Raw genomic sequence first — 12,109 nt, forward strand, 5'->3', positions numbered from 1 at the left:
TCCCTCTGTCATTTCAAATTTGCATAATACTTAATACTCATTGTGTTAATACTCCCCATAATATTAGGATATTGTTTCATTTCTTTCAAAAATAACCTACTATGTGCAAGTACTGTTGAAAGCACAGAGTTGATCAAACAGGGAGCTTTATGACAGCAGAGAATTTATTTATCATACTCTATTTTTACCCCCAGCTCCTTTCACAAAGCCTGGCACACTCAATGTATATTTGTAAATATTCAAAGAAAGAACAAATGAAAACTTGAGAATCTTCTATTAGACAGAATGAATAAGGTAGATATATTGAAGTCTTCACTGGAAAGGAAGCCCCCCCTCAAAAAAAATCTGAAAACTATAATAAAATCATGTTACTGGCCTGTATCACACCTCCTGTGCTTCACTTCAAATCCCCTGGGCTTTTTCTGTCCCTTTTGCAGAGGCAAACATTTCTCTGTTGGCTCTGACCAGCTTCACAAAGATACAATCTGACTGTGCTTTGCCCTGGGCTGCTTTCGCAGTTCACTTCCCACCCAAGGGATTTTTGGTTGAAAATTCACTATAAACTGAAACCTAAAGGTGTGAAAGATTAGATACTTTGTGGTAAATCTTTGAACAATGGCAGATGGGAAACTATGGATACATGCTCTGCTCTCCATCCTGAAGTGAAGGATCCTGACCTATGACATACAGTTTGCAGATGGGCTTGCTGAATGAAGTAGCCGTTCTTTTGAAGCAGTGGCCAGCTGCATAGCACATCTTCCCTGGTTCTCTATCCTTTCCTGGTTCTCTTCCTCTGTCTTTATATGCTGTATGGGATGTCACTCCCCAGTAAAATATTTTCAGTAAATTCTTATTCTGCTTTCTGGCAATCACAGGCTAAAACATCCACCATCAACCCTGAACATTTACATTAAGCAATAATCAAGTGATATTTCAAAATATCCTGTGAGGATAATACACACACACACACACACACACACACACACACACACACATATATATACACACACACATATATGTATATATATAAATTACATTATTATTAATTATATACATATATTTCATCACAAAGAAGAATTTATATATATTATATAATATATATATTATATATATATATATATGTGTGTGTGTGTGTGTGTGTACTCTCCTTTTTGTGTGTGTGATCATATATACATATATATTATATAATGCTTCTCTTTGAGACCAATTCTTTCCAACAAACATCTGTTCATATTAAACCTATTTAGTTCATTGCTGTGTTCATAAGATTGATGATCAGGAGGAACTTGCCCAGTGTGACATTTGAGGCAACACTTACCCTGTTATTAACCTTCCATAAACATTCACAAATGGTTGGTTTCCTTTAAGGGACAATTTGTTACAATAGTAGGCTATTTAGGAAGGTAGTAGAATCTTCTTACCTGGGAGTATTCAATCAAAGATACTACGAGTCAAACTTTTATTCAAATATAACAAAATGATGATGTTCTAGATATTCACTATTATTAGATAATAGCATTTACATAAAGGGACCAATTGTGGATAGAAACAATCATTTACCTCCTTTTTGCTCTTAACTTACAAATGAACTTCTTTAGACTTCAAATTCACTGCTGTAAAATTATGTTTTATAATTAGAAATGGCACACATAGTAAACTTAATATACATATATAATATTAACCCAAGAAATATTTTTTATAGAATAGTTTCCTCACTTGACTCTACGTATTATAAATCCAAATAGTTATAGTATATAGAAGAGATGCTGGATATGCTCTATCCCAGGGCTTCTTCAAGTGTTTGGGGTCAGAAATGCCTTTGATTTAACTTACAGAGCTTCCTTTTAATTTCTTTTAATTGATGCATTATTATCCATAATGGTGGGATTAATTATGCCATTTTTTAATGTGCACATAGCATAATTTGATTGATCTCATTTCCTAGTACTTTCCCTTTCACTCCACTCCTTTCTCATCCTTATCGGCTTGCTGTGCTGATTTACCTTCTGTTATTATTATTTTATTAAGTGCATTATAATTCCATATATAATTGGGATTCTTCCTGGTATATTTCTACATGGATATAGCATAATTTGGTAGTTCTCTTTTCCCAGTACTTTCCCTGAAAGAATACCACAGAGACACAGCCATATCAATGTTTATAGCAGCACAATTCACAATAGCTAAATTGTGAAACTAACCCAGATGCCCTTTAGTAGATGAATGGATAGGGACACTTTGGTATATATCCACAATGGAACATTACTCAACATTAAAAGAGAATAAAGTCATGGCATCTGCAGGTAAATGGATGGAGTTGGAGAATATAATGCTAAATGAAGTAAGCCAATCCCCCCCAAAACAAAGACAGAATGTTTTCTTTGATATGAGATGCTGACTCATAATGGCCATGAGGGTGCAGCATGGGAGGAATGGAGGAACTTTAGATAGGGCAAAAGGGAGAAAAGGGAGAGAGGGGGAAGAAGGGGGCAAAAGAGTAGGAAAGATGGTGGAATGAGTTGGACATCATTACCCTAAGTACATGTATGAAGACATGAATGGTGTGAAAATAATTTGTGTACAATCAGTGACTTGAAAAATTGTGCTCTATATGTGTAATATGAGATGAATTGAATTCTGCCATCATGTATAACAAATTAGAATAAATAATTTAATAATAAAATAGTAAATAAATATGCACATAAAATTTTAAAAAGAAAGCATAGAAGAATATCTTTATATTACTGGGAAAGCATAAAATCTCTAACCACATAAAAATAGTGTTATATTCTTTCAAAATTAAACTCATGCTCCTAAAAATACAACATTAAAAAAATTAAAAAGCTCACAATAAAGATTATGTATTATCTTTATATAATTCAGATTACATAAAGAGCTCCTTCAACTCAGTAATAAAAATATATACTAAGAAGAATGTGCAAGGTACTTGTACAAACATAAAAAAAGATATAGTAATTTATAAAACTTACATGAAAAGATGCTCAACATCATTAACTTTAAGGATAACACAAAACTATAACAAGATATTACTTAATGCTTGGTCAATTTTCCATCACTATGGGAAAATACCTGGAATAATCAACTTAAAAGTAAATATATACATCTATTAGTTAAGTGTATACATAAAACGTGCACTTCATTACATACTGCATTTTAAGTCTCCCTCAATGTTCTTTCATAATATTTTATGAAATTTTCCAAAAGTTCTTTTGTGCTTTTGTTTAAAAAAAGAATACATACACATAAATATTTGCATTCTATTTAAGTAGTTTTATAGTCCCTACAAAGTCCTTCCACAGAACCCAGGTTAAGGAAAGTTTTCTGTATGAGAAAATTGTGTCTGGAACCCTCAATCTATTTCTGCAAATTTTCTTTTACAGTTCTAGCACTGCTTTTGCAAATCTACTGTTTGAACAGATTATCTAGTATTATGTGGTTGGAGGCACAAACTGTACTTGAAATAAACTTAGATAATTCTCTGAAGCACTGACTCTTAAATATGTGTAGCTCAGATCACCTGTATTGAGGACCCAGCATACAATTGGAAGTTCTCTAAATTAACTTCCACTTAAGACTAGAAGATTTATGAAAGGGTATGTAATTAAAGTGCTAATTTAGAGTTCATAATTAAAACTCAAGAGTAACTGCAGGATATTTTAAAAATGTAAACCAAAAAAAAAGATCTTGTTATAGAAAAATATTTTATCACTGATTTTTTTTTAGAATTGCAGGCAGGTAGTTGGGATGGTTAATCTGAATTGTCAAATTGATTGGATTAAGATATGCCTAAAATTAAGAGGCTTCTGGGTATCTCCATAAGGGTGTTTCTAGGAACAATTGGCTTGTGAAACAGCCAACTGAAGCAGAGACCCACCCCTAAGTGTGGACAGTACAGTCTGGATAGAACAAGGAAGTTGGAAGAACATGGAAGCAGCAGCAGATGCAAGCTCAATTCTTCTTTGTGGGGGTTCTTAATTGCTGCTGCAATTGCCTGAGACATCAGTTCCAGCTCCTTCACTTTTCCAAAGTGGACTCTGCCCAGTGACTCTCTAAGGGAGTGTACAGGCTTTGGGGCACATCTTTGATCCCTCTTGGTATGAGGCTTGATCTTCTTGGACTGAGCAGCTTCTGGTTCCTCGAGCTCTCCAGCCTGCAGATGGTCATTGTGTGACTATACAGCTTCTGGTTCTGTAAGCCAATCTAATAAGCCACCTCTTTTTGGAAAACACACACACACCCTGTTGGTTCTGTTCTTCCAGAGAACATTGATCAACACAGTAGTAGTACTAAAACATAGACTGCCTTTTAAATTCTCTGTAGATAGTGCTGCCATCTAGCCCAGTGCCTTCATGTTATGAAGTCCTCTTCTCCCAGCATGTGCCACTCATTTTACTTGCACATGTCCTTCTATGCCATTTACCTCTCCTAAGTTAACAACTGCAATCCCTCTTATTTTGAAAAAGCAACCAAACTTAAAACACTTCTAATAACTTGATTTTAACCAAGTAAATTTCTTATTATCTATCTCCTATGGGGTATTCCTTTGTATATCCCCACCTTTGTTTTCTTTCTCCCTTTTCTTTGGCTAGTAAATGTTAACTGGTAAATGTAATTTCAGACATTTATTTTAAACACATCTACAATTCTTGTCCTTCTTTTGTTCATCCATTCACTTATTCATTCACCTACCATTTATTCCACATCATTTTTGAACCATTATGTACTTGGTTATCTGTTTGAGTGTTGGAAATATAATAGGAAAAACAGATGAGATATATATCTTCTTGGATCTAGGCCAGTGTAGAAGCCACCTTTTATCAAGAAGATATTAAAAGTGCAACAGTGAGCTAAAAATAATGCTAAAAATAGGTTATTTCACCTGCTTGTTGAGTTCCTATCCCTACTGTCCCCCAGTGGTAGGGACATTTCATTCTTTTCCTCTCTACTTTATTTATAAGCTAAAATTCAACACTAACTGTGACTGATGAGAATGAAGTTTATTAAGTGCTGCTCATGTTTTATGTTTTCACATAATATTACAAACAAAAGGACAAATGTTATTTGGTACCAAGGTATGAAAAGTTTCATTCAGACTTCATTATTTTCAACAAAAAATTTATGTACCTTCTTGACCTCTAATTAAACTTGTTTTTCCTCAAATATCTTAAGGTTGAAATTTTAAAGTTTTCATTCCAAATCAGCTTTTGTGTGTGTGTGTGTGTGTGTGTGTGTGTGTGTGTGTGAGAGAGAGAGAGAGAGAGATCAGGGATTGAACTCAAGGGCACTCTACCACCGAGGCACATCCCTAGCCCTATTTTGTATTTTATTTAGAGACAGGGTCTCACTGAGTTGCTTAGTGTCTCACTGTTACTGAGGCTGGCTTTGAACTTGCAATCCTCCTGCCTCATCCTCCCAAGATGCTGGGATTACAGGTGTGCACCACCATACCCAGCCACTCCAAATAAGATTTAAAATTTATTTATAAGTTATGGGTTCTTACTGTTTGTCCCTATATACAAAAGTTGTACTATGAATGAAATATGCTTATGCGGGGTATTCTACTTAGACCACCATTTATAACATATTCATGTAGGAAAAGCATTTATTTAGGTTTCAAAAAATCTGCTTACAGATTTTGCAACATGAGTTGTTTGCAAATTAAGCTTTTTTTTTTTTTTTTTTTTTTTTTTACTAATCAAAGGGAAAGTTGCCATGTAATTTAAAAGTAAGAGAATAATTAATTAGAGGTTTCATATAATCTTAAAGTTGGGTTTTATCTCTCACTTCTGTTGATTTGGCCAGGTCATAGCTGCTTTGACTTCAGTCCCTGGTTACTTAACTAAGTGCACCTACTAAAATATTGTAGGTAAAGAATGAAGATTTGTCTAATTGATAAAAGAAAGAAATACTTATTTTCTACTTCACTCATTGGCTGATGCAGAAACTATAAAGAAATACAACTAAAATAGGGATCTCCAAAACCAAAGAGAGTGAAAAAGCCTTTCCCAAATTTTGGTGAACAAATTAGAACAATTGATTTTTTAATTTGATTTTAATCAAATCATCAAAGTATTATTAAAAATAAATGTTGTAATATTGCCCCAAGGAACATAGATATCCTTTGCATTTTTGAATTGATGAAAAGGGCTATTTATACTTATTTTTGGAGTTTTTTTCTTAATAAATTAAGACCCATTTTATTTTGCCAGGCCAAATGTTAGCCCATAAATGTCAATGTAATTTTTCAAAAGTGAACTTCATCAAACTATTTGCATAAGGAAAATGTCACTGTGAACAAGTACCTTGCTGCCTGTGGCCATGTTGTCAAAAAACAAAAACAAGAACAAAAACCAAACAACCACCACCAACCCCCCCACCAAAAAAAAAAAAACCTAGAAAAACATCATCTATTTTCATATCTGATAACCTGCAAGAAACTAGTTAACAAATATATGTGAGTTTTTTGTAAGGTGAAAAAACTATAGATTATGAGGTAGCAGGTTCAGAGAAGAGTTGATAATAAGATACAGTTATTTTTTTTTTTTCATTTTAAAATCTACCAGTCCAAATTCAAACCAGATTTGTGCTAATTAAACTTTATTTTTCCTCTGGCTCTGATTTAGGAGTCAATTTGATCCAGGCTACTGCTCTCAGTACATTTTCCATTGGGGGGTCATTATACAGTATTTATTAAGCATTGACATCAATTCATTCATACACTGCAACCCATTATGTACAGAGTGGCCAGGGTTGGACAGCTTTGTGGTATAGATTGTTCTTGACATTAGGAAATTCTGGACCAAGTAACAAGGACTCTTACCAAGGTCAACAAGCTTTGCAACCTTAGCACCTTTACTTTCAGTTCTTTTCTACCCCTACCCCCAAACCCAGCCTGAAATTTTACTAATGATCACCAGTCTGGGTGGGTTCTACTTCACTTCTGTGATATCACATTTTACATTGTCTCCTCCTCCTCTTCATCTGTTTTTGTGTCTGTCTCTCCATCAGACTGGAAAATGGCCTTTTATCTCTGAATCCTGAAGGTGAGCATCATATGGCAGGTCCAAATAAAATGTTTGCTTGTTGACTGAATAAATACAACCAACCTTATTTGTTCAGGTTTTCAAGAGATGAAAGAGAATTGTCTTACTGTTAGAAGTCTTATATGTTTTAAGTTTTCTGAGAAACCTAAATCAGTGGTTCTCAAAATGTAGGCCCTAAACTGGTAAGTAGCATCTTCATCGACTAGGAACTTGTTAGAAATGCAAATTCCTAAGCCGCAGGCCAGACTTACTAAGTCAGACTATGGGGTATAGCCCAGCAATTTGCCTTTAAACAATTCCTATTCTGATGCTTGTTAAAATATTAGAACTACCCACCTAGATCTTCCTACTGTTAACATACACAAACATGTTCACAGGTCAGTGCAAACCCAGGTGGACTCTGATCTGTAATCCTCAAGCATGGAAGTGCTACACTTTAACTCAATCTTGAAATCTATGCAGAGAAAGAACTCAGCTTGACTAATTTGGCAAAAACTCCAAATTATCCTCATTGCTTCCTCATGGGGAGGTATTTGGGCTTGAATTGCCAGGTAATTGCTTCAATTAGTCAATTCATTTTGCTTAGGTAGGCACAGCTGCAGGTAAAAGCATCCACAGTGTCCCGAAGTGTTCCAGCATCTTCCCCTCAGGCTGAAGCCAACTAGAGACCTGTTGAGGGAAAATTAACCACTTGACCAGAGAACAGTGAGTATCTGCATCTACTCAGCCTGGTTGACAAATTTTTCTTGTTACCCTGGTTTATGTAATTTTATGCTAAGATCTGGTCCATGAATGATAGAAAGAAGCTATTTCTGATGCACTGTGAAATACTCTTTGGGACATCCCTTCATTTTCGAATCATAAAAGAGAAAAGTGTATCAACTATGGAAACTTCTGCTGCCTATTGTCCCAGCCATTTGATTTTCCTGTTAAGAGCAGTTTTGCATAGATGTGATTTGGGATTAAAGTTCCTGTACCTTATGAATATTGTTGCCTACATAAGTCTCAGAGACATACTTTATTTTTGAAAGCTTGAGATGGGAATTTTGAGGTAAGTAATTATAAGCAATCCTTGTTGGTATTAAGAAGTAATCAGATTACTTAAAGGATTAGGCACCTTGAAAAATGAAAGAATGCTTAAGGGGTTACATAGAAAGCATTTTCATTTTCTTCAAATTGCACATACAATCAGTAATGTTTTTATTTTTAAAAAGTCATTCGGTAAGTATGGCTTACCATGAGATAGTTGAAACCTCATGTCAATAACTTTTTATTTGCCTTTAAGATAAAATTCACTTGTTTAATAGAGATTTCTGTCTTTCAGAGTTGGAGGGCTTAGGTGAAGGAATGTCTGAAGAAAATTTCATTTCTCAGTACATATTTCTGAGCTTGTTTGGGAGTGACAGTAATGGCATTACAAGGTATTGAAGCGACACTCCTGGAAGCTAGTGGAGAGGCCAGTGCAGTGTGAAAATCTCCTGCAAATCTGTCAAGCATCCTCCAGGTCCTGAAGGTAGCACAGTGTTTTCATTAGTCATCAAGGTCTGTGCAGTTGGTCTTCTTCTGGTATTGAAAAATAACAGTTAGGAATCATGACAAATTTTATATTTATATTCAGTGTTTTTTGGTCAGGGGCTTGTGCCCAACAAAACACTTATGAATCTGTATACTTTAGCACATTATGGTTAGAATATTTGGAAGTTATAGAAAATTTAGGAAAAATGCATTTTAATTACTTAATTACTATAAATCTGGATGTTACTTATGATAGTGAGTTCTTTTTTTTTTCTTTTAATTATGATAACCTGGGTGTTTTAGTCAGCTTTTTTCACTGCTGTGACTAAAATGACCAACAAGAACAATTGTAGGGGAGGAAAATTTTATTAGAGGATGCATGGTTTCAGAGGTCTTAGTCCATAGAAGGCTGGTTCCATTCCTTGGGGCCTGAGGTGAGGCAAAACATCATGGCAGAGGAGAGTGGCAGAGGGAAGCAGCTTACATCATGATCAGGAAGCAGACAGAGAGGTCTACATTTGCCAGATACAAATATATACCCCCCAAGCCAGGCTCCAATTTTCACCTCCTCCAGCCACACCCTACCACTTCAGTTATCACTTAGTTAATACCTACCAGAGGATTAATTTACTGATTGGGTCAAGACTCTCACAACCCAATCATTTCCCCTTTGAACCTTCTTGCATTGTCTTACATGTGGGATTTTGGGGGACACCACTTCTAAACCATAACAGTAGAACTAATCCACTCAATAAGAGTCATGGTAGAAAATGACCATCACTACTTTTATTCATTTAGTGGGCCATTTATTCAATTGTACAGCATGAATGCATCACATAAACACTCTTGAGTGTTTACTATGTTCTAGAACAGAGGCCTAAGGGTTGATGTGACCCATCAGCAGTAATTTTAGTTCAATGTAATATATAATTCCTTTCCAGAGTAGCTACCCCTTTCAGGTTTTCTTTAAATACCTATCTGTTTTAATTGCAAAGAAAAGGAAACCATTTTTTTTTTAAGTGAGCAACTATTTGAAAAACATTTCCAGAGCTGTTACTAGGACTCAAATCTGCCTATGCTCCACATGGTGTAGAGGCTTCAATCTGGTTCCTGAACACTCCCCGGGGGATTGTTTCAAATAATAATTTCTTGTGAAGCAACTGGATTCCTCTGAGAAATAAGAGCAGCTGCTGGTTGAAGATTGCTCAACACAAATCATTCTCTTACTCTAAATGGATTAGAAACAGTCCTTCTGAGATTGGATTTAAACAGATTATTTATTTATTTATTTATTTTGGTGGTATGAGCTACTGCAGGAAGAAGACAGCTTCTTCCCTGTCTCCATTTTAACATGCCACACAGTTTGTCAGAAAATGAGTATTTTCCTTACTACTGATTAATTTGAAAGGAACAATAGTCTTTCATCTGAAGATACTTCCATCGCCAGCATAAGAAGTTTATCATTGCTTTTTGTATTAACAAGGGGTGATAAACAATATTTTTTTCTAATTCTTTCTTTTTTGTAGTGGCAATCCCTAACTTGGTATTTTGGGAGGTACTCAATTATGTTCCTGGTGAAAAAACTCCATCAGCCATAACCTTGCAGCAAAATACATCTCTTCACAATTCAGAGCTGTTGAATGGAGCCAAGTGAAATCTTGGCCAGGACTTTGGAACTCCAGCAGATTCAGGCTGGTGTGACCCTGGATTTGTCACTTGCAGGCTGTCTTCCAGCATTGCCAGTCTCTGCTCTGCAACAGAAACACACAAGGCCCTCCCAACAGAAAATGGTGAGGAATAAGGAGAGGGGAAATAGAATGGACTTCTTACAGTTTCAAGATATAATTGTTAGTTATTTTTTTGTTTTTGTTCTAAACTAGTAATTTCATATATTTGTGCATGTGCCATCTAGCTAGCTTACTCTAAAATACTTAGTTGCTTAGATCATCCAAATAATAGTTCTTCTCTACTATACAGTGTTTGTCATGATGGCTACTAGCCATGATCTTTTCTCTAAATTTTATAAAAATAAGTGTTGTATTCCTACCAAAGACCAGTAATCAGAAAAAAACATTATTTGATGGCCTAGAGAATGAGGTACATAATGCGAGATTACTGCATGCTTAAATAGAATAATTTATTGGAGAGGTACAAGTTGGGTTGAATCTTAAAGAATGGGAGGGGATTCAGATGGTTTGGAAGAATGAATTGGCAATTTCAGATGACACACATAGGGAGTGTTACGGAGGCAAAAATGCCTAAGACACATTCAAGGGACAGAGAGTACTGGGCTAAAGCTTTTCTGTGGGATTATTAGTGGTAAAGAATAATGTGCAGGCCAGACCTTGCAGGGCCTGAAAAGCTTGGGAGGAGAGTTTGAATGTCAACATCATCTGAAAGACACGAAGCCTTTTCAGTTGAGAAGTGACAAGATAAGTCAGTGTTTTACAGAACTAAAGGAGTGATGTGATCTGCTTTGAAAAGGGTGAAGGCTAGAGATAAAGTGGTAAGAGCAATGTGCAACCTTTGGAGGTTGCATAGATCTGGATTCCAGACTCCTCCTCTTCCTCACTTATGCAAAACTTAACCCTTCTAAGTTTCAGAACTGAATAATAGTACTTATCCTCTTTATATATTAAGTAAAAATCACTTAAAACCTGTTATGTTTGCAGTGTTTTAGGTAGTGGTGATATGAAGGTAAGCAATGTGAACACAGACCCTACCCTAAGTTCCAATTCTTCATGAAGTAGAGGAAAATTGGGAGGATTGAGTGAATGATAGTGTATATACAGTATAACTATGATGTGTATACAGTGCCTGGCACATAGTAGTTGCTCAGTAGAGAGTAGAAAGTATATTAGTAATAGTTAAGGAAGTAGAGAAAGTGCAATAATGTACATTTAATCGCCATAGAAAAAGATAGGTGTATGTTTCAGCAGGTTTCAAGAGAGTGTCTGTTCTTTTGTTCTTATTTGCTTGGGCTTCAATAGCACCACCTTTTCAGGATCTGCATGAACTCATCATTCTTGTCATGGGTCCATTAAGGTGACTCCTGTGATCCAGAAAGTTTTCCCTTTCTCAGATATGTGGGCCTGGGAGTCTCTGCCATAGGCCTCTCCTCAGCCAGAAGCAAACAGCCTTTCATCCCCCAAAGAAGCCAACCCTACCACCTGCTTTTCCTCTGAAAAGACAATGAACACTTGACTTAACTCCCAAATATCTAAGTGATCAGAGTAGCTCTGTTGCAGTGAAATGTATCTTTGAAGGATTTGTTCATGATCTGAGCACCTAAAATTTTTATCACTAGAGAGTTGACTAAAAGAACAGACAATGTTTGTATCTTGAATGATTTCCAAAGCAATACCAAGCCAAGCATTGAAGCACATTTTATTTTTATTATGCATTAGCAACTGTATAATTCCACTTTGCCACCAGTTAGTTATTCAACAGTATTTATTGACTATCCATTACATGCAGAATGTTATGCTAGATATTAAAGTTCAATGTCTGAAACTAGTATCCATGCTTAT

The sequence above is a fragment of the Callospermophilus lateralis genome, chromosome 2 (assembly GCF_048772815.1).
Source record: "Callospermophilus lateralis isolate mCalLat2 chromosome 2, mCalLat2.hap1, whole genome shotgun sequence".
Taxonomy (NCBI): Eukaryota; Metazoa; Chordata; class Mammalia; order Rodentia; family Sciuridae; genus Callospermophilus; species Callospermophilus lateralis.